The 19,707-nt window shown below is 61.5% G+C and overlaps 18 non-coding genes across 18 annotated transcripts; all 18 read right to left on the reverse strand.

Annotated features, from left to right (window-relative positions):
- Positions 1–597: 597 nt before the first annotated feature.
- Positions 598–761, reverse strand: LOC142286828 (U1 spliceosomal RNA). Its single transcript, XR_012747899.1, has one exon. It is a non-coding gene; the product is annotated as a U1 spliceosomal RNA (small nuclear RNA).
- A 900-nt stretch (positions 762–1,661) lies between these two features.
- Positions 1,662–1,825, reverse strand: LOC142286768 (U1 spliceosomal RNA). The gene has a single exon (XR_012747841.1). It is a non-coding gene; the product is annotated as a U1 spliceosomal RNA (small nuclear RNA).
- Positions 1,826–2,730: 905 nt separating this feature from the next.
- On the reverse strand, positions 2,731–2,894 carry LOC142286829 (U1 spliceosomal RNA). Its single transcript, XR_012747900.1, has one exon. It is a non-coding gene; the product is annotated as a U1 spliceosomal RNA (small nuclear RNA).
- Positions 2,895–3,829: 935 nt separating this feature from the next.
- LOC142286769 (U1 spliceosomal RNA) lies at positions 3,830–3,993 on the reverse strand. The gene has a single exon (XR_012747842.1). It is a non-coding gene; the product is annotated as a U1 spliceosomal RNA (small nuclear RNA).
- A 905-nt stretch (positions 3,994–4,898) lies between these two features.
- On the reverse strand, positions 4,899–5,062 carry LOC142286770 (U1 spliceosomal RNA). Its single transcript, XR_012747843.1, has one exon. It is a non-coding gene; the product is annotated as a U1 spliceosomal RNA (small nuclear RNA).
- Positions 5,063–5,957: 895 nt separating this feature from the next.
- Positions 5,958–6,121, reverse strand: LOC142286831 (U1 spliceosomal RNA). The gene has a single exon (XR_012747902.1). It is a non-coding gene; the product is annotated as a U1 spliceosomal RNA (small nuclear RNA).
- Positions 6,122–7,026: 905 nt separating this feature from the next.
- Positions 7,027–7,190, reverse strand: LOC142286771 (U1 spliceosomal RNA). Its single transcript, XR_012747844.1, has one exon. It is a non-coding gene; the product is annotated as a U1 spliceosomal RNA (small nuclear RNA).
- Positions 7,191–8,085: 895 nt separating this feature from the next.
- LOC142286832 (U1 spliceosomal RNA) lies at positions 8,086–8,249 on the reverse strand. Its single transcript, XR_012747903.1, has one exon. It is a non-coding gene; the product is annotated as a U1 spliceosomal RNA (small nuclear RNA).
- A 910-nt stretch (positions 8,250–9,159) lies between these two features.
- LOC142286772 (U1 spliceosomal RNA) lies at positions 9,160–9,323 on the reverse strand. Its single transcript, XR_012747845.1, has one exon. It is a non-coding gene; the product is annotated as a U1 spliceosomal RNA (small nuclear RNA).
- Positions 9,324–10,238: 915 nt separating this feature from the next.
- LOC142286833 (U1 spliceosomal RNA) lies at positions 10,239–10,402 on the reverse strand. The gene has a single exon (XR_012747904.1). It is a non-coding gene; the product is annotated as a U1 spliceosomal RNA (small nuclear RNA).
- Positions 10,403–11,332: 930 nt separating this feature from the next.
- On the reverse strand, positions 11,333–11,496 carry LOC142286773 (U1 spliceosomal RNA). The gene has a single exon (XR_012747846.1). It is a non-coding gene; the product is annotated as a U1 spliceosomal RNA (small nuclear RNA).
- A 905-nt stretch (positions 11,497–12,401) lies between these two features.
- On the reverse strand, positions 12,402–12,565 carry LOC142286774 (U1 spliceosomal RNA). Its single transcript, XR_012747847.1, has one exon. It is a non-coding gene; the product is annotated as a U1 spliceosomal RNA (small nuclear RNA).
- An 895-nt stretch (positions 12,566–13,460) lies between these two features.
- On the reverse strand, positions 13,461–13,624 carry LOC142286834 (U1 spliceosomal RNA). The gene has a single exon (XR_012747905.1). It is a non-coding gene; the product is annotated as a U1 spliceosomal RNA (small nuclear RNA).
- A 905-nt stretch (positions 13,625–14,529) lies between these two features.
- On the reverse strand, positions 14,530–14,693 carry LOC142286776 (U1 spliceosomal RNA). The gene has a single exon (XR_012747849.1). It is a non-coding gene; the product is annotated as a U1 spliceosomal RNA (small nuclear RNA).
- An 895-nt stretch (positions 14,694–15,588) lies between these two features.
- LOC142286835 (U1 spliceosomal RNA) lies at positions 15,589–15,752 on the reverse strand. The gene has a single exon (XR_012747906.1). It is a non-coding gene; the product is annotated as a U1 spliceosomal RNA (small nuclear RNA).
- A 915-nt stretch (positions 15,753–16,667) lies between these two features.
- LOC142286777 (U1 spliceosomal RNA) lies at positions 16,668–16,831 on the reverse strand. The gene has a single exon (XR_012747850.1). It is a non-coding gene; the product is annotated as a U1 spliceosomal RNA (small nuclear RNA).
- Positions 16,832–17,736: 905 nt separating this feature from the next.
- Positions 17,737–17,900, reverse strand: LOC142286836 (U1 spliceosomal RNA). Its single transcript, XR_012747907.1, has one exon. It is a non-coding gene; the product is annotated as a U1 spliceosomal RNA (small nuclear RNA).
- Positions 17,901–18,825: 925 nt separating this feature from the next.
- Positions 18,826–18,989, reverse strand: LOC142286778 (U1 spliceosomal RNA). The gene has a single exon (XR_012747851.1). It is a non-coding gene; the product is annotated as a U1 spliceosomal RNA (small nuclear RNA).
- Positions 18,990–19,707: the final 718 nt, after the last annotated feature.

Raw genomic sequence — 19,707 nt, forward strand, 5'->3', positions numbered from 1 at the left:
GCAGCTCCGGCTGCTCGCTCAGGGCGGCAGGAAGAGGCCCGGCGTCGGAGGCTCAACGTCGGCAGCCCCACCAGGCGGCCGCAAAAAAGGGCCCGGCCGTGCACTTCCTGCTGCTGCAGCCGCAAGTGCCATCTTTGGAGCGTGCCCGCTGCCGCTCGCTACAAAGCTCCCCTCCCGGCTGAACCAAAGGCCAATTCCTGTCACTACACCAGCGGAGGAATCCACAGCCAGCGGGCCCAGGGGGAACTCGGCCGGTGTGTCCAAAGCAGCCAAGCAAAGATATCAGGACGCCAAATCAAGAGTTAAGGGTTTAAACGGAGAGAGGAAAACGAAAAAACAAAGACCAAGGAAGGAACCCCCCCCTCCCCTCCTCTCTTTTAAAAAAGGCTCACAACAAATCCCAGATACCAAAAGCCAGCAGCAAAGCGAGCGGCTTCCCTTTGGCAGCTTCTAGATGGGGCCACAAGGGGGCACCAACAGGCTGTGCTTGCTTGAGAGTCCCTCGCAGCAGGCAGCAAAAGGAGACTCGCACACCTGTTGGCTCGTGGAGCCCCCCAAGCAGCAGCGTGTATCTGTCTATTTTTGACCAGAGCAAATCAGGGGAAAGCGCGAACGCAGTCCCCCACTACCACAAATTATGCAGTCGAGTTTCCCGCATTTGGGGAAATCGCAGGGGTCAGCACACCCGGAGTGCAATGGATGAGCCTCACCCTGGGAGAACCACCTTAGTGATCATGGTATCTCCCCTGCCAGGTAAGTATGAGTTGGGAGCGCGCCGGCTCGACGGGCGCCCCTCCGGCGCAGGCCCGCTACATCGCGGAGTCTCGGGCGGTGGGGTGAGGCGGGATCCGGGGCCAAAGCCAGGCGTTCCTTCGAGAGGGTGCCACCGAGGCCAGCAGCCTGGGAGCCGGCTACACCCCTTCCATCCCCCCCATGGCAGGCCAAGCTCAAGGCGAAGGCCGTCGTCCAAGATGCACAGCAAGCCAGAGTCATTTGCATAGCGGGGCGGCGGCTTCGGAGCCCAACGTGCGTTCGACGCCTGTAAACAGGCAGAAGGCTGCAGCTCCGGCTGCTCGCTCAGGGCGGCAGGAAGAGGCCCGGCGTCGGAGGCTCAACGTCGGCAGCCCCACCAGGCGGCCGCAAAAAAGGGCCCGGCCGTGCACTTCCTGCTGCTGCAGCCGCAAGTGCCATCTTTGGAGCGTGCCCGCTGCCGCTCGCTACAAAGCTCCCCTCCCGGCTGAACCAAAGGCCAATTCCTGTCACTACACCAGCGGAGGAATCCACAGCCAGCGGGCCCAGGGGGAACTCGGCCGGTGTGTCCAAAGCAGCCAAGCAAAGATATCAGGACGCCAAATCAAGAGTTAAGGGTTTAAACGGAGAGAGGAAAACGAAAAAACAAAGACCAAGGAAGGAACCCCCCCCTCCCCTCCCCTCCTCTCTTTTAAAAAAGGCTCACAACAAATCCCAGATACCAAAAGCCAGCAGCAAAGCGAGCGGCTTCCCTTTGGCAGCTTCTAGATGGGGCCACAAGGGGGCACCAACAGGCTGTGCTTGCTTGAGAGTCCCTCGCAGCAGGCAGCAAAAGGAGACTCGCACACCTGTTGGCTCGTGGAGCCCCCCAAGCAGCAGCGTGTATCTGTCTATCTTTGACCAGAGCAAATCAGGGGAAAGCGCGAACGCAGTCCCCCACTACCACAAATTATGCAGTCGAGTTTCCCGCATTTGGGGAAATCGCAGGGGTCAGCACACCCGGCGTGCAATGGATGAGCCTCACCCTGGGAGAACCACCTTAGTGATCATGGTATCTCCCCTGCCAGGTAAGTATGAGTTGGGAGCGCGCCGGCTCGACGGGCGCCCCTCCGGCGCAGGCCCGCTACATCGCGGAGTCTCGGGCGGTGGGGTGAGGCGGGATCCGGGGCCAAAGCCAGGCGTTCCTTCGAGAGGGTGCCACCGAGGCCAGCAGCCTGGGAGCCGGCTACACCCCTTCCATCCCCCCCATGGCAGGCCAAGCTCAAGGCGAAGGCCGTCGTCCAAGATGCACAGCAAGCCAGAGTCATTTGCATAGCGGGGCGGCGGCTTCGGAGCCCAACGTGCGTTCGACGCCTGTAAACAGGCAGAAGGCTGCAGCTCCGGCTGCTCGCTCAGGGCGGCAGGAAGAGGCCCGGCGTCGGAGGCTCAACGTCGGCAGCCCCACCAGGCGGCCGCAAAAAAGGGCCCGGCCGTGCACTTCCTGCTGCTGCAGCCGCAAGTGCCATCTTTGGAGCGTGCCCGCTGCCGCTCGCTACAAAGCTCCCCTCCCGGCTGAACCAAAGGCCAATTCCTGTCACTACACCAGCGGAGGAATCCACAGCCAGCGGGCCCAGGGGGAACTCGGCCGGTGTGTCCAAAGCAGCCAAGCAAAGATATCAGGACGCCAAATCAAGAGTTAAGGGTTTAAACGGAGAGAGGAAAACGAAAAAACAAAGACCAAGGAAGGAACCCCCCCCTCCCCTCCCCTCCCCTCCTCTCTTTTAAAAAAGGCTCACAACAAATCCCAGATACCAAAAGCCAGCAGCAAAGCGAGCGGCTTCCCTTTGGCAGCTTCTAGATGGGGCCACAAGGGGGCACCAACAGGCTGTGCTTGCTTGAGAGTCCCTCGCAGCAGGCAGCAAAAGGAGACTCGCACACCTGTTGGCTCGTGGAGCCCCCCAAGCAGCAGCGTGTATCTGTCTATCTTTGACCAGAGCAAATCAGGGGAAAGCGCGAACGCAGTCCCCCACTACCACAAATTATGCAGTCGAGTTTCCCGCATTTGGGGAAATCGCAGGGGTCAGCACACCCGGAGTGCAATGGATGAGCCTCACCCTGGGAGAACCACCTTAGTGATCATGGTATCTCCCCTGCCAGGTAAGTATGAGTTGGGAGCGCGCCGGCTCGACGGGCGCCCCTCCGGCGCAGGCCCGCTACATCGCGGAGTCTCGGGCGGTGGGGTGAGGCGGGATCCGGGGCCAAAGCCAGGCGTTCCTTCGAGAGGGTGCCACCGAGGCCAGCAGCCTGGGAGCCGGCTACACCCCTTCCATCCCCCCCATGGCAGGCCAAGCTCAAGGCGAAGGCCGTCGTCCAAGATGCACAGCAAGCCAGAGTCATTTGCATAGCGGGGCGGCGGCTTCGGAGCCCAACGTGCGTTCGACGCCTGTAAACAGGCAGAAGGCTGCAGCTCCGGCTGCTCGCTCAGGGCGGCAGGAAGAGGCCCGGCGTCGGAGGCTCAACGTCGGCAGCCCCACCAGGCGGCCGCAAAAAAGGGCCCGGCCGTGCACTTCCTGCTGCTGCAGCCGCAAGTGCCATCTTTGGAGCGTGCCCGCTGCCGCTCGCTACAAAGCTCCCCTCCCGGCTGAACCAAAGGCCAATTCCTGTCACTACACCAGCGGAGGAATCCACAGCCAGCGGGCCCAGGGGGAACTCGGCCGGTGTGTCCAAAGCAGCCAAGCAAAGATATCAGGACGCCAAATCAAGAGTTAAGGGTTTAAACGGAGAGAGGAAAACGAAAAAACAAAGACCAAGGAAGGAACCCCCCCCTCCCCTCCCCTCCCCTCCCCTCCCCTCCCCTCCCCTCCCCTCCCCTCCTCTCTTTTAAAAAAGGCTCACAACAAATCCCAGATACCAAAAGCCAGCAGCAAAGCGAGCGGCTTCCCTTTGGCAGCTTCTAGATGGGGCCACAAGGGGGCACCAACAGGCTGTGCTTGCTTGAGAGTCCCTCGCAGCAGGCAGCAAAAGGAGACTCGCACACCTGTTGGCTCGTGGAGCCCCCCAAGCAGCAGCGTGTATCTGTCTATCTTTGACCAGAGCAAATCAGGGGAAAGCGCGAACGCAGTCCCCCACTACCACAAATTATGCAGTCGAGTTTCCCGCATTTGGGGAAATCGCAGGGGTCAGCACACCCGGCGTGCAATGGATGAGCCTCACCCTGGGAGAACCACCTTAGTGATCATGGTATCTCCCCTGCCAGGTAAGTATGAGTTGGGAGCGCGCCGGCTCGACGGGCGCCCCTCCGGCGCAGGCCCGCTACATCGCGGAGTCTCGGGCGGTGGGGTGAGGCGGGATCCGGGGCCAAAGCCAGGCGTTCCTTCGAGAGGGTGCCACCGAGGCCAGCAGCCTGGGAGCCGGCTACACCCCTTCCATCCCCCCCATGGCAGGCCAAGCTCAAGGCGAAGGCCGTCGTCCAAGATGCACAGCAAGCCAGAGTCATTTGCATAGCGGGGCGGCGGCTTCGGAGCCCAACGTGCGTTCGACGCCTGTAAACAGGCAGAAGGCTGCAGCTCCGGCTGCTCGCTCAGGGCGGCAGGAAGAGGCCCGGCGTCGGAGGCTCAACGTCGGCAGCCCCACCAGGCGGCCGCAAAAAAGGGCCCGGCCGTGCACTTCCTGCTGCTGCAGCCGCAAGTGCCATCTTTGGAGCGTGCCCGCTGCCGCTCGCTACAAAGCTCCCCTCCCGGCTGAACCAAAGGCCAATTCCTGTCACTACACCAGCGGAGGAATCCACAGCCAGCGGGCCCAGGGGGAACTCGGCCGGTGTGTCCAAAGCAGCCAAGCAAAGATATCAGGACGCCAAATCAAGAGTTAAGGGTTTAAACGGAGAGAGGAAAACGAAAAAACAAAGACCAAGGAAGGAACCCCCCCCTCCCCTCCCCTCCCCTCCTCTCTTTTAAAAAAGGCTCACAACAAATCCCAGATACCAAAAGCCAGCAGCAAAGCGAGCGGCTTCCCTTTGGCAGCTTCTAGATGGGGCCACAAGGGGGCACCAACAGGCTGTGCTTGCTTGAGAGTCCCTCGCAGCAGGCAGCAAAAGGAGACTCGCACACCTGTTGGCTCGTGGAGCCCCCCAAGCAGCAGCGTGTATCTGTCTATCTTTGACCAGAGCAAATCAGGGGAAAGCGCGAACGCAGTCCCCCACTACCACAAATTATGCAGTCGAGTTTCCCGCATTTGGGGAAATCGCAGGGGTCAGCACACCCGGCGTGCAATGGATGAGCCTCACCCTGGGAGAACCACCTTAGTGATCATGGTATCTCCCCTGCCAGGTAAGTATGAGTTGGGAGCGCGCCGGCTCGACGGGCGCCCCTCCGGCGCAGGCCCGCTACATCGCGGAGTCTCGGGCGGTGGGGTGAGGCGGGATCCGGGGCCAAAGCCAGGCGTTCCTTCGAGAGGGTGCCACCGAGGCCAGCAGCCTGGGAGCCGGCTACACCCCTTCCATCCCCCCCATGGCAGGCCAAGCTCAAGGCGAAGGCCGTCGTCCAAGATGCACAGCAAGCCAGAGTCATTTGCATAGCGGGGCGGCGGCTTCGGAGCCCAACGTGCGTTCGACGCCTGTAAACAGGCAGAAGGCTGCAGCTCCGGCTGCTCGCTCAGGGCGGCAGGAAGAGGCCCGGCGTCGGAGGCTCAACGTCGGCAGCCCCACCAGGCGGCCGCAAAAAAGGGCCCGGCCGTGCACTTCCTGCTGCTGCAGCCGCAAGTGCCATCTTTGGAGCGTGCCCGCTGCCGCTCGCTACAAAGCTCCCCTCCCGGCTGAACCAAAGGCCAATTCCTGTCACTACACCAGCGGAGGAATCCACAGCCAGCGGGCCCAGGGGGAACTCGGCCGGTGTGTCCAAAGCAGCCAAGCAAAGATATCAGGACGCCAAATCAAGAGTTAAGGGTTTAAACGGAGAGAGGAAAACGAAAAAACAAAGACCAAGGAAGGAACCCCCCCCTCCCCTCCTCTCTTTTAAAAAAGGCTCACAACAAATCCCAGATACCAAAAGCCAGCAGCAAAGCGAGCGGCTTCCCTTTGGCAGCTTCTAGATGGGGCCACAAGGGGGCACCAACAGGCTGTGCTTGCTTGAGAGTCCCTCGCAGCAGGCAGCAAAAGGAGACTCGCACACCTGTTGGCTCGTGGAGCCCCCCAAGCAGCAGCGTGTATCTGTCTATTTTTGACCAGAGCAAATCAGGGGAAAGCGCGAACGCAGTCCCCCACTACCACAAATTATGCAGTCGAGTTTCCCGCATTTGGGGAAATCGCAGGGGTCAGCACACCCGGAGTGCAATGGATGAGCCTCACCCTGGGAGAACCACCTTAGTGATCATGGTATCTCCCCTGCCAGGTAAGTATGAGTTGGGAGCGCGCCGGCTCGACGGGCGCCCCTCCGGCGCAGGCCCGCTACATCGCGGAGTCTCGGGCGGTGGGGTGAGGCGGGATCCGGGGCCAAAGCCAGGCGTTCCTTCGAGAGGGTGCCACCGAGGCCAGCAGCCTGGGAGCCGGCTACACCCCTTCCATCCCCCCCATGGCAGGCCAAGCTCAAGGCGAAGGCCGTCGTCCAAGATGCACAGCAAGCCAGAGTCATTTGCATAGCGGGGCGGCGGCTTCGGAGCCCAACGTGCGTTCGACGCCTGTAAACAGGCAGAAGGCTGCAGCTCCGGCTGCTCGCTCAGGGCGGCAGGAAGAGGCCCGGCGTCGGAGGCTCAACGTCGGCAGCCCCACCAGGCGGCCGCAAAAAAGGGCCCGGCCGTGCACTTCCTGCTGCTGCAGCCGCAAGTGCCATCTTTGGAGCGTGCCCGCTGCCGCTCGCTACAAAGCTCCCCTCCCGGCTGAACCAAAGGCCAATTCCTGTCACTACACCAGCAGAGGAATCCACAGCCAGCGGGCCCAGGGGGAACTCGGCCGGTGTGTCCAAAGCAGCCAAGCAAAGATATCAGGACGCCAAATCAAGAGTTAAGGGTTTAAACGGAGAGAGGAAAACGAAAAAACAAAGACCAAGGAAGGAACCCCCCCCTCCCCTCCCCTCCCCTCCTCTCTTTTAAAAAAGGCTCACAACAAATCCCAGACACCAAAAGCCAGCAGCAAAGCGAGCGGCTTCCCTTTGGCAGCTTCTAGATGGGGCCACAAGGGGGCACCAACAGGCTGTGCTTGCTTGAGAGTCCCTCGCAGCAGGCAGCAAAAGGAGACTCGCACACCTGTTGGCTCGTGGAGCCCCCCAAGCAGCAGCGTGTATCTGTCTATCTTTGACCAGAGCAAATCAGGGGAAAGCGCGAACGCAGTCCCCCACTACCACAAATTATGCAGTCGAGTTTCCCGCATTTGGGGAAATCGCAGGGGTCAGCACACCCGGCGTGCAATGGATGAGCCTCACCCTGGGAGAACCACCTTAGTGATCATGGTATCTCCCCTGCCAGGTAAGTATGAGTTGGGAGCGCGCCGGCTCGACGGGCGCCCCTCCGGCGCAGGCCCGCTACATCGCGGAGTCTCGGGCGGTGGGGTGAGGCGGGATCCGGGGCCAAAGCCAGGCGTTCCTTCGAGAGGGTGCCACCGAGGCCAGCAGCCTGGGAGCCGGCTACACCCCTTCCATCCCCCCCATGGCAGGCCAAGCTCAAGGCGAAGGCCGTCGTCCAAGATGCACAGCAAGCCAGAGTCATTTGCATAGCGGGGCGGCGGCTTCGGAGCCCAACGTGCGTTCGACGCCTGTAAACAGGCAGAAGGCTGCAGCTCCGGCTGCTCGCTCAGGGCGGCAGGAAGAGGCCCGGCGTCGGAGGCTCAACGTCGGCAGCCCCACCAGGCGGCCGCAAAAAAGGGCCCGGCCGTGCACTTCCTGCTGCTGCAGCCGCAAGTGCCATCTTTGGAGCGTGCCCGCTGCCGCTCGCTACAAAGCTCCCCTCCCGGCTGAACCAAAGGCCAATTCCTGTCACTACACCAGCGGAGGAATCCACAGCCAGCGGGCCCAGGGGGAACTCGGCCGGTGTGTCCAAAGCAGCCAAGCAAAGATATCAGGACGCCAAATCAAGAGTTAAGGGTTTAAACGGAGAGAGGAAAACGAAAAAACAAAGACCAAGGAAGGAACCCCCCCCTCCCCTCCTCTCTTTTAAAAAAGGCTCACAACAAATCCCAGATACCAAAAGCCAGCAGCAAAGCGAGCGGCTTCCCTTTGGCAGCTTCTAGATGGGGCCACAAGGGGGCACCAACAGGCTGTGCTTGCTTGAGAGTCCCTCGCAGCAGGCAGCAAAAGGAGACTCGCACACCTGTTGGCTCGTGGAGCCCCCCAAGCAGCAGCGTGTATCTGTCTATCTTTGACCAGAGCAAATCAGGGGAAAGCGCGAACGCAGTCCCCCACTACCACAAATTATGCAGTCGAGTTTCCCGCATTTGGGGAAATCGCAGGGGTCAGCACACCCGGAGTGCAATGGATGAGCCTCACCCTGGGAGAACCACCTTAGTGATCATGGTATCTCCCCTGCCAGGTAAGTATGAGTTGGGAGCGCGCCGGCTCGACGGGCGCCCCTCCGGCGCAGGCCCGCTACATCGCGGAGTCTCGGGCGGTGGGGTGAGGCGGGATCCGGGGCCAAAGCCAGGCGTTCCTTCGAGAGGGTGCCACCGAGGCCAGCAGCCTGGGAGCCGGCTACACCCCTTCCATCCCCCCCATGGCAGGCCAAGCTCAAGGCGAAGGCCGTCGTCCAAGATGCACAGCAAGCCAGAGTCATTTGCATAGCGGGGCGGCGGCTTCGGAGCCCAACGTGCGTTCGACGCCTGTAAACAGGCAGAAGGCTGCAGCTCCGGCTGCTCGCTCAGGGCGGCAGGAAGAGGCCCGGCGTCGGAGGCTCAACGTCGGCAGCCCCACCAGGCGGCCGCAAAAAAGGGCCCGGCCGTGCACTTCCTGCTGCTGCAGCCGCAAGTGCCATCTTTGGAGCGTGCCCGCTGCCGCTCGCTACAAAGCTCCCCTCCCGGCTGAACCAAAGGCCAATTCCTGTCACTACACCAGCGGAGGAATCCACAGCCAGCGGGCCCAGGGGGAACTCGGCCGGTGTGTCCAAAGCAGCCAAGCAAAGATATCAGGACGCCAAATCAAGAGTTAAGGGTTTAAACGGAGAGAGGAAAACGAAAAAACAAAGACCAAGGAAGGAACCCCCCCCTCCCCTCCCCTCCCCTCCCCTCCTCTCTTTTAAAAAAGGCTCACAACAAATCCCAGATACCAAAAGCCAGCAGCAAAGCGAGCGGCTTCCCTTTGGCAGCTTCTAGATGGGGCCACAAGGGGGCACCAACAGGCTGTGCTTGCTTGAGAGTCCCTCGCAGCAGGCAGCAAAAGGAGACTCGCACACCTGTTGGCTCGTGGAGCCCCCCAAGCAGCAGCGTGTATCTGTCTATCTTTGACCAGAGCAAATCAGGGGAAAGCGCGAACGCAGTCCCCCACTACCACAAATTATGCAGTCGAGTTTCCCGCATTTGGGGAAATCGCAGGGGTCAGCACACCCGGCGTGCAATGGATGAGCCTCACCCTGGGAGAACCACCTTAGTGATCATGGTATCTCCCCTGCCAGGTAAGTATGAGTTGGGAGCGCGCCGGCTCGACGGGCGCCCCTCCGGCGCAGGCCCGCTACATCGCGGAGTCTCGGGCGGTGGGGTGAGGCGGGATCCGGGGCCAAAGCCAGGCGTTCCTTCGAGAGGGTGCCACCGAGGCCAGCAGCCTGGGAGCCGGCTACACCCCTTCCATCCCCCCCATGGCAGGCCAAGCTCAAGGCGAAGGCCGTCGTCCAAGATGCACAGCAAGCCAGAGTCATTTGCATAGCGGGGCGGCGGCTTCGGAGCCCAACGTGCGTTCGACGCCTGTAAACAGGCAGAAGGCTGCAGCTCCGGCTGCTCGCTCAGGGCGGCAGGAAGAGGCCCGGCGTCGGAGGCTCAACGTCGGCAGCCCCACCAGGCGGCCGCAAAAAAGGGCCCGGCCGTGCACTTCCTGCTGCTGCAGCCGCAAGTGCCATCTTTGGAGCGTGCCCGCTGCCGCTCGCTACAAAGCTCCCCTCCCGGCTGAACCAAAGGCCAATTCCTGTCACTACACCAGCGGAGGAATCCACAGCCAGCGGGCCCAGGGGGAACTCGGCCGGTGTGTCCAAAGCAGCCAAGCAAAGATATCAGGACGCCAAATCAAGAGTTAAGGGTTTAAACGGAGAGAGGAAAACGAAAAAACAAAGACCAAGGAAGGAACCCCCCCCTCCCCTCCCCTCCCCTCCCCTCCCCTCCTCTCTTTTAAAAAAGGCTCACAACAAATCCCAGATACCAAAAGCCAGCAGCAAAGCGAGCGGCTTCCCTTTGGCAGCTTCTAGATGGGGCCACAAGGGGGCACCAACAGGCTGTGCTTGCTTGAGAGTCCCTCGCAGCAGGCAGCAAAAGGAGACTCGCACACCTGTTGGCTCGTGGAGCCCCCCAAGCAGCAGCGTGTATCTGTCTATCTTTGACCAGAGCAAATCAGGGGAAAGCGCGAACGCAGTCCCCCACTACCACAAATTATGCAGTCGAGTTTCCCGCATTTGGGGAAATCGCAGGGGTCAGCACACCCGGAGTGCAATGGATGAGCCTCACCCTGGGAGAACCACCTTAGTGATCATGGTATCTCCCCTGCCAGGTAAGTATGAGTTGGGAGCGCGCCGGCTCGACGGGCGCCCCTCCGGCGCAGGCCCGCTACATCGCGGAGTCTCGGGCGGTGGGGTGAGGCGGGATCCGGGGCCAAAGCCAGGCGTTCCTTCGAGAGGGTGCCACCGAGGCCAGCAGCCTGGGAGCCGGCTACACCCCTTCCATCCCCCCCATGGCAGGCCAAGCTCAAGGCGAAGGCCGTCGTCCAAGATGCACAGCAAGCCAGAGTCATTTGCATAGCGGGGCGGCGGCTTCGGAGCCCAACGTGCGTTCGACGCCTGTAAACAGGCAGAAGGCTGCAGCTCCGGCTGCTCGCTCAGGGCGGCAGGAAGAGGCCCGGCGTCGGAGGCTCAACGTCGGCAGCCCCACCAGGCGGCCGCAAAAAAGGGCCCGGCCGTGCACTTCCTGCTGCTGCAGCCGCAAGTGCCATCTTTGGAGCGTGCCCGCTGCCGCTCGCTACAAAGCTCCCCTCCCGGCTGAACCAAAGGCCAATTCCTGTCACTACACCAGCGGAGGAATCCACAGCCAGCGGGCCCAGGGGGAACTCGGCCGGTGTGTCCAAAGCAGCCAAGCAAAGATATCAGGACGCCAAATCAAGAGTTAAGGGTTTAAACGGAGAGAGGAAAACGAAAAAACAAAGACCAAGGAAGGAACCCCCCCCTCCCCTCCCCTCCCCTCCCCTCCCCTCCCCTCCCCTCCCCTCCTCTCTTTTAAAAAAGGCTCACAACAAATCCCAGATACCAAAAGCCAGCAGCAAAGCGAGCGGCTTCCCTTTGGCAGCTTCTAGATGGGGCCACAAGGGGGCACCAACAGGCTGTGCTTGCTTGAGAGTCCCTCGCAGCAGGCAGCAAAAGGAGACTCGCACACCTGTTGGCTCGTGGAGCCCCCCAAGCAGCAGCGTGTATCTGTCTATCTTTGACCAGAGCAAATCAGGGGAAAGCGCGAACGCAGTCCCCCACTACCACAAATTATGCAGTCGAGTTTCCCGCATTTGGGGAAATCGCAGGGGTCAGCACACCCGGCGTGCAATGGATGAGCCTCACCCTGGGAGAACCACCTTAGTGATCATGGTATCTCCCCTGCCAGGTAAGTATGAGTTGGGAGCGCGCCGGCTCGACGGGCGCCCCTCCGGCGCAGGCCCGCTACATCGCGGAGTCTCGGGCGGTGGGGTGAGGCGGGATCCGGGGCCAAAGCCAGGCGTTCCTTCGAGAGGGTGCCACCGAGGCCAGCAGCCTGGGAGCCGGCTACACCCCTTCCATCCCCCCCATGGCAGGCCAAGCTCAAGGCGAAGGCCGTCGTCCAAGATGCACAGCAAGCCAGAGTCATTTGCATAGCGGGGCGGCGGCTTCGGAGCCCAACGTGCGTTCGACGCCTGTAAACAGGCAGAAGGCTGCAGCTCCGGCTGCTCGCTCAGGGCGGCAGGAAGAGGCCCGGCGTCGGAGGCTCAACGTCGGCAGCCCCACCAGGCGGCCGCAAAAAAGGGCCCGGCCGTGCACTTCCTGCTGCTGCAGCCGCAAGTGCCATCTTTGGAGCGTGCCCGCTGCCGCTCGCTACAAAGCTCCCCTCCCGGCTGAACCAAAGGCCAATTCCTGTCACTACACCAGCGGAGGAATCCACAGCCAGCGGGCCCAGGGGGAACTCGGCCGGTGTGTCCAAAGCAGCCAAGCAAAGATATCAGGACGCCAAATCAAGAGTTAAGGGTTTAAACGGAGAGAGGAAAACGAAAAAACAAAGACCAAGGAAGGAACCCCCCCCTCCCCTCCCCTCCCCTCCTCTCTTTTAAAAAAGGCTCACAACAAATCCCAGATACCAAAAGCCAGCAGCAAAGCGAGCGGCTTCCCTTTGGCAGCTTCTAGATGGGGCCACAAGGGGGCACCAACAGGCTGTGCTTGCTTGAGAGTCCCTCGCAGCAGGCAGCAAAAGGAGACTCGCACACCTGTTGGCTCGTGGAGCCCCCCAAGCAGCAGCGTGTATCTGTCTATCTTTGACCAGAGCAAATCAGGGGAAAGCGCGAACGCAGTCCCCCACTACCACAAATTATGCAGTCGAGTTTCCCGCATTTGGGGAAATCGCAGGGGTCAGCACACCCGGCGTGCAATGGATGAGCCTCACCCTGGGAGAACCACCTTAGTGATCATGGTATCTCCCCTGCCAGGTAAGTATGAGTTGGGAGCGCGCCGGCTCGACGGGCGCCCCTCCGGCGCAGGCCCGCTACATCGCGGAGTCTCGGGCGGTGGGGTGAGGCGGGATCCGGGGCCAAAGCCAGGCGTTCCTTCGAGAGGGTGCCACCGAGGCCAGCAGCCTGGGAGCCGGCTACACCCCTTCCATCCCCCCCATGGCAGGCCAAGCTCAAGGCGAAGGCCGTCGTCCAAGATGCACAGCAAGCCAGAGTCATTTGCATAGCGGGGCGGCGGCTTCGGAGCCCAACGTGCGTTCGACGCCTGTAAACAGGCAGAAGGCTGCAGCTCCGGCTGCTCGCTCAGGGCGGCAGGAAGAGGCCCGGCGTCGGAGGCTCAACGTCGGCAGCCCCACCAGGCGGCCGCAAAAAAGGGCCCGGCCGTGCACTTCCTGCTGCTGCAGCCGCAAGTGCCATCTTTGGAGCGTGCCCGCTGCCGCTCGCTACAAAGCTCCCCTCCCGGCTGAACCAAAGGCCAATTCCTGTCACTACACCAGCGGAGGAATCCACAGCCAGCGGGCCCAGGGGGAACTCGGCCGGTGTGTCCAAAGCAGCCAAGCAAAGATATCAGGACGCCAAATCAAGAGTTAAGGGTTTAAACGGAGAGAGGAAAACGAAAAAACAAAGACCAAGGAAGGAACCCCCCCCTCCCCTCCTCTCTTTTAAAAAAGGCTCACAACAAATCCCAGATACCAAAAGCCAGCAGCAAAGCGAGCGGCTTCCCTTTGGCAGCTTCTAGATGGGGCCACAAGGGGGCACCAACAGGCTGTGCTTGCTTGAGAGTCCCTCGCAGCAGGCAGCAAAAGGAGACTCGCACACCTGTTGGCTCGTGGAGCCCCCCAAGCAGCAGCGTGTATCTGTCTATTTTTGACCAGAGCAAATCAGGGGAAAGCGCGAACGCAGTCCCCCACTACCACAAATTATGCAGTCGAGTTTCCCGCATTTGGGGAAATCGCAGGGGTCAGCACACCCGGAGTGCAATGGATGAGCCTCACCCTGGGAGAACCACCTTAGTGATCATGGTATCTCCCCTGCCAGGTAAGTATGAGTTGGGAGCGCGCCGGCTCGACGGGCGCCCCTCCGGCGCAGGCCCGCTACATCGCGGAGTCTCGGGCGGTGGGGTGAGGCGGGATCCGGGGCCAAAGCCAGGCGTTCCTTCGAGAGGGTGCCACCGAGGCCAGCAGCCTGGGAGCCGGCTACACCCCTTCCATCCCCCCCATGGCAGGCCAAGCTCAAGGCGAAGGCCGTCGTCCAAGATGCACAGCAAGCCAGAGTCATTTGCATAGCGGGGCGGCGGCTTCGGAGCCCAACGTGCGTTCGACGCCTGTAAACAGGCAGAAGGCTGCAGCTCCGGCTGCTCGCTCAGGGCGGCAGGAAGAGGCCCGGCGTCGGAGGCTCAACGTCGGCAGCCCCACCAGGCGGCCGCAAAAAAGGGCCCGGCCGTGCACTTCCTGCTGCTGCAGCCGCAAGTGCCATCTTTGGAGCGTGCCCGCTGCCGCTCGCTACAAAGCTCCCCTCCCGGCTGAACCAAAGGCCAATTCCTGTCACTACACCAGCAGAGGAATCCACAGCCAGCGGGCCCAGGGGGAACTCGGCCGGTGTGTCCAAAGCAGCCAAGCAAAGATATCAGGACGCCAAATCAAGAGTTAAGGGTTTAAACGGAGAGAGGAAAACGAAAAAACAAAGACCAAGGAAGGAACCCCCCCCTCCCCTCCCCTCCCCTCCTCTCTTTTAAAAAAGGCTCACAACAAATCCCAGACACCAAAAGCCAGCAGCAAAGCGAGCGGCTTCCCTTTGGCAGCTTCTAGATGGGGCCACAAGGGGGCACCAACAGGCTGTGCTTGCTTGAGAGTCCCTCGCAGCAGGCAGCAAAAGGAGACTCGCACACCTGTTGGCTCGTGGAGCCCCCCAAGCAGCAGCGTGTATCTGTCTATCTTTGACCAGAGCAAATCAGGGGAAAGCGCGAACGCAGTCCCCCACTACCACAAATTATGCAGTCGAGTTTCCCGCATTTGGGGAAATCGCAGGGGTCAGCACACCCGGCGTGCAATGGATGAGCCTCACCCTGGGAGAACCACCTTAGTGATCATGGTATCTCCCCTGCCAGGTAAGTATGAGTTGGGAGCGCGCCGGCTCGACGGGCGCCCCTCCGGCGCAGGCCCGCTACATCGCGGAGTCTCGGGCGGTGGGGTGAGGCGGGATCCGGGGCCAAAGCCAGGCGTTCCTTCGAGAGGGTGCCACCGAGGCCAGCAGCCTGGGAGCCGGCTACACCCCTTCCATCCCCCCCATGGCAGGCCAAGCTCAAGGCGAAGGCCGTCGTCCAAGATGCACAGCAAGCCAGAGTCATTTGCATAGCGGGGCGGCGGCTTCGGAGCCCAACGTGCGTTCGACGCCTGTAAACAGGCAGAAGGCTGCAGCTCCGGCTGCTCGCTCAGGGCGGCAGGAAGAGGCCCGGCGTCGGAGGCTCAACGTCGGCAGCCCCACCAGGCGGCCGCAAAAAAGGGCCCGGCCGTGCACTTCCTGCTGCTGCAGCCGCAAGTGCCATCTTTGGAGCGTGCCCGCTGCCGCTCGCTACAAAGCTCCCCTCCCGGCTGAACCAAAGGCCAATTCCTGTCACTACACCAGCGGAGGAATCCACAGCCAGCGGGCCCAGGGGGAACTCGGCCGGTGTGTCCAAAGCAGCCAAGCAAAGATATCAGGACGCCAAATCAAGAGTTAAGGGTTTAAACGGAGAGAGGAAAACGAAAAAACAAAGACCAAGGAAGGAACCCCCCCCTCCCCTCCTCTCTTTTAAAAAAGGCTCACAACAAATCCCAGATACCAAAAGCCAGCAGCAAAGCGAGCGGCTTCCCTTTGGCAGCTTCTAGATGGGGCCACAAGGGGGCACCAACAGGCTGTGCTTGCTTGAGAGTCCCTCGCAGCAGGCAGCAAAAGGAGACTCGCACACCTGTTGGCTCGTGGAGCCCCCCAAGCAGCAGCGTGTATCTGTCTATCTTTGACCAGAGCAAATCAGGGGAAAGCGCGAACGCAGTCCCCCACTACCACAAATTATGCAGTCGAGTTTCCCGCATTTGGGGAAATCGCAGGGGTCAGCACACCCGGAGTGCAATGGATGAGCCTCACCCTGGGAGAACCACCTTAGTGATCATGGTATCTCCCCTGCCAGGTAAGTATGAGTTGGGAGCGCGCCGGCTCGACGGGCGCCCCTCCGGCGCAGGCCCGCTACATCGCGGAGTCTCGGGCGGTGGGGTGAGGCGGGATCCGGGGCCAAAGCCAGGCGTTCCTTCGAGAGGGTGCCACCGAGGCCAGCAGCCTGGGAGCCGGCTACACCCCTTCCATCCCCCCCATGGCAGGCCAAGCTCAAGGCGAAGGCCGTCGTCCAAGATGCACAGCAAGCCAGAGTCATTTGCATAGCGGGGCGGCGGCTTCGGAGCCCAACGTGCGTTCGACGCCTGTAAACAGGCAGAAGGCTGCAGCTCCGGCTGCTCGCTCAGGGCGGCAGGAAGAGGCCCGGCGTCGGAGGCTCAACGTCGGCAGCCCCACCAGGCGGCCGCAAAAAAGGGCCCGGCCGTGCACTTCCTGCTGCTGCAGCCGCAAGTGCCATCTTTGGAGCGTGCCCGCTGCCGCTCGCTACAAAGCTCCCCTCCCGGCTGAACCAAAGGCCAATTCCTGTCACTACACCAGCGGAGGAATCCACAGCCAGCGGGCCCAGGGGGAACTCGGCCGGTGTGTCCAAAGCAGCCAAGCAAAGATATCAGGACGCCAAATCAAGAGTTAAGGGTTTAAACGGAGAGAGGAAAACGAAAAAACAAAGACCAAGGAAGGAACCCCCCCCTCCCCTCCCCTCCCCTCCCCTCCCCTCCTCTCTTTTAAAAAAGGCTCACAACAAATCCCAGATACCAAAAGCCAGCAGCAAAGCGAGCGGCTTCCCTTTGGCAGCTTCTAGATGGGGCCACAAGGGGGCACCAACAGGCTGTGCTTGCTTGAGAGTCCCTCGCAGCAGGCAGCAAAAGGAGACTCGCACACCTGTTGGCTCGTGGAGCCCCCCAAGCAGCAGCGTGTATCTGTCTATCTTTGACCAGAGCAAATCAGGGGAAAGCGCGAACGCAGTCCCCCACTACCACAAATTATGCAGTCGAGTTTCCCGCATTTGGGGAAATCGCAGGGGTCAGCACACCCGGCGTGCAATGGATGAGCCTCACCCTGGGAGAACCACCTTAGTGATCATGGTATCTCCCCTGCCAGGTAAGTATGAGTTGGGAGCGCGCCGGCTCGACGGGCGCCCCTCCGGCGCAGGCCCGCTACATCGCGGAGTCTCGGGCGGTGGGGTGAGGCGGGATCCGGGGCCAAAGCCAGGCGTTCCTTCGAGAGGGTGCCACCGAGGCCAGCAGCCTGGGAGCCGGCTACACCCCTTCCATCCCCCCCATGGCAGGCCAAGCTCAAGGCGAAGGCCGTCGTCCAAGATGCACAGCAAGCCAGAGTCATTTGCATAGCGGGGCGGCGGCTTCGGAGCCCAACGTGCGTTCGACGCCTGTAAACAGGCAGAAGGCTGCAGCTCCGGCTGCTCGCTCAGGGCGGCAGGAAGAGGCCCGGCGTCGGAGGCTCAACGTCGGCAGCCCCACCAGGCGGCCGCAAAAAAGGGCCCGGCCGTGCACTTCCTGCTGCTGCAGCCGCAAGTGCCATCTTTGGAGCGTGCCCGCTGCCGCTCGCTACAAAGCTCCCCTCCCGGCTGAACCAAAGGCCAATTCCTGTCACTACACCAGCGGAGGAATCCACAGCCAGCGGGCCCAGGGGGAACTCGGCCGGTGTGTCCAAAGCAGCCAAGCAAAGATATCAGGACGCCAAATCAAGAGTTAAGGGTTTAAACGGAGAGAGGAAAACGAAAAAACAAAGACCAAGGAAGGAACCCCCCCCTCCCCTCCCCTCCCCTCCTCTCTTTTAAAAAAGGCTCACAACAAATCCCAGATACCAAAAGCCAGCAGCAAAGCGAGCGGCTTCCCTTTGGCAGCTTCTAGATGGGGCCACAAGGGGGCACCAACAGGCTGTGCTTGCTTGAGAGTCCCTCGCAGCAGGCAGCAAAAGGAGACTCGCACACCTGTTGGCTCGTGGAGCCCCCCAAGCAGCAGCGTGTATCTGTCTATCTTTGACCAGAGCAAATCAGGGGAAAGCGCGAACGCAGTCCCCCACTACCACAAATTATGCAGTCGAGTTTCCCGCATTTGGGGAAATCGCAGGGGTCAGCACACCCGGAGTGCAATGGATGAGCCTCACCCTGGGAGAACCACCTTAGTGATCATGGTATCTCCCCTGCCAGGTAAGTATGAGTTGGGAGCGCGCCGGCTCGACGGGCGCCCCTCCGGCGCAGGCCCGCTACATCGCGGAGTCTCGGGCGGTGGGGTGAGGCGGGATCCGGGGCCAAAGCCAGGCGTTCCTTCGAGAGGGTGCCACCGAGGCCAGCAGCCTGGGAGCCGGCTACACCCCTTCCATCCCCCCCATGGCAGGCCAAGCTCAAGGCGAAGGCCGTCGTCCAAGATGCACAGCAAGCCAGAGTCATTTGCATAGCGGGGCGGCGGCTTCGGAGCCCAACGTGCGTTCGACGCCTGTAAACAGGCAGAAGGCTGCAGCTCCGGCTGCTCGCTCAGGGCGGCAGGAAGAGGCCCGGCGTCGGAGGCTCAACGTCGGCAGCCCCACCAGGCGGCCGCAAAAAAGGGCCCGGCCGTGCACTTCCTGCTGCTGCAGCCGCAAGTGCCATCTTTGGAGCGTGCCCGCTGCCGCTCGCTACAAAGCTCCCCTCCCGGCTGAACCAAAGGCCAATTCCTGTCACTACACCAGCGGAGGAATCCACAGCCAGCGGGCCCAGGGGGAACTCGGCCGGTGTGTCCAAAGCAGCCAAGCAAAGATATCAGGACGCCAAATCAAGAGTTAAGGGTTTAAACGGAGAGAGGAAAACGAAAAAACAAAGACCAAGGAAGGAACCCCCCCCTCCCCTCCCCTCCCCTCCCCTCCCCTCCCCTCCTCTCTTTTAAAAAAGGCTCACAACAAATCCCAGCCCAGATACCAAAAGCCAGCAGCAAAGCGAGCGGCTTCCCTTTGGCAGCTTCTAGATGGGGCCACAAGGGGGCACCAACAGGCTGTGCTTGCTTGAGAGTCCCTCGCAGCAGGCAGCAAAAGGAGACTCGCACACCTGTTGGCTCGTGGAGCCCCCCAAGCAGCAGCGTGTATCTGTCTATCTTTGACCAGAGCAAATCAGGGGAAAGCGCGAACGCAGTCCCCCACTACCACAAATTATGCAGTCGAGTTTCCCGCATTTGGGGAAATCGCAGGGGTCAGCACACCCGGCGTGCAATGGATGAGCCTCACCCTGGGAGAACCACCTTAGTGATCATGGTATCTCCCCTGCCAGGTAAGTATGAGTTGGGAGCGCGCCGGCTCGACGGGCGCCCCTCCGGCGCAGGCCCGCTACATCGCGGAGTCTCGGGCGGTGGGGTGAGGCGGGATCCGGGGCCAAAGCCAGGCGTTCCTTCGAGAGGGTGCCACCGAGGCCAGCAGCCTGGGAGCCGGCTACACCCCTTCCATCCCCCCCATGGCAGGCCAAGCTCAAGGCGAAGGCCGTCGTCCAAGATGCACAGCAAGCCAGAGTCATTTGCATAGCGGGGCGGCGGCTTCGGAGCCCAACGTGCGTTCGACGCCTGTAAACAGGCAGAAGGCTGCAGCTCCGGCTGCTCGCTCAGGGCGGCAGGAAGAGGCCCGGCGTCGGAGGCTCAACGTCGGCAGCCCCACCAGGCGGCCGCAAAAAAGGGCCCGGCCGTGCACTTCCTGCTGCTGCAGCCGCAAGTGCCATCTTTGGAGCGTGCCCGCTGCCGCTCGCTACAAAGCTCCCCTCCCGGCTGAACCAAAGGCCAATTCCTGTCACTACACCAGCGGAGGAATCCACAGCCAGCGGGCCCAGGGGGAACTCGGCCGGTGTGTCCAAAGCAGCCAAGCAAAGATATCAGGACGCCAAATCAAGAGTTAAGGGTTTAAACGGAGAGAGGAAAACGAAAAAACAAAGACCAAGGAAGGAACCCCCCCCTCCCCTCCCCTCCCCTCCTCTCTTTTAAAAAAGGCTCACAACAAATCCCAGATACCA

The sequence above is a fragment of the Anomaloglossus baeobatrachus genome, unplaced genomic scaffold (assembly GCF_048569485.1).
Source record: "Anomaloglossus baeobatrachus isolate aAnoBae1 unplaced genomic scaffold, aAnoBae1.hap1 Scaffold_695, whole genome shotgun sequence".
NCBI classification, from domain to species: domain Eukaryota; kingdom Metazoa; phylum Chordata; class Amphibia; order Anura; family Aromobatidae; genus Anomaloglossus; species Anomaloglossus baeobatrachus.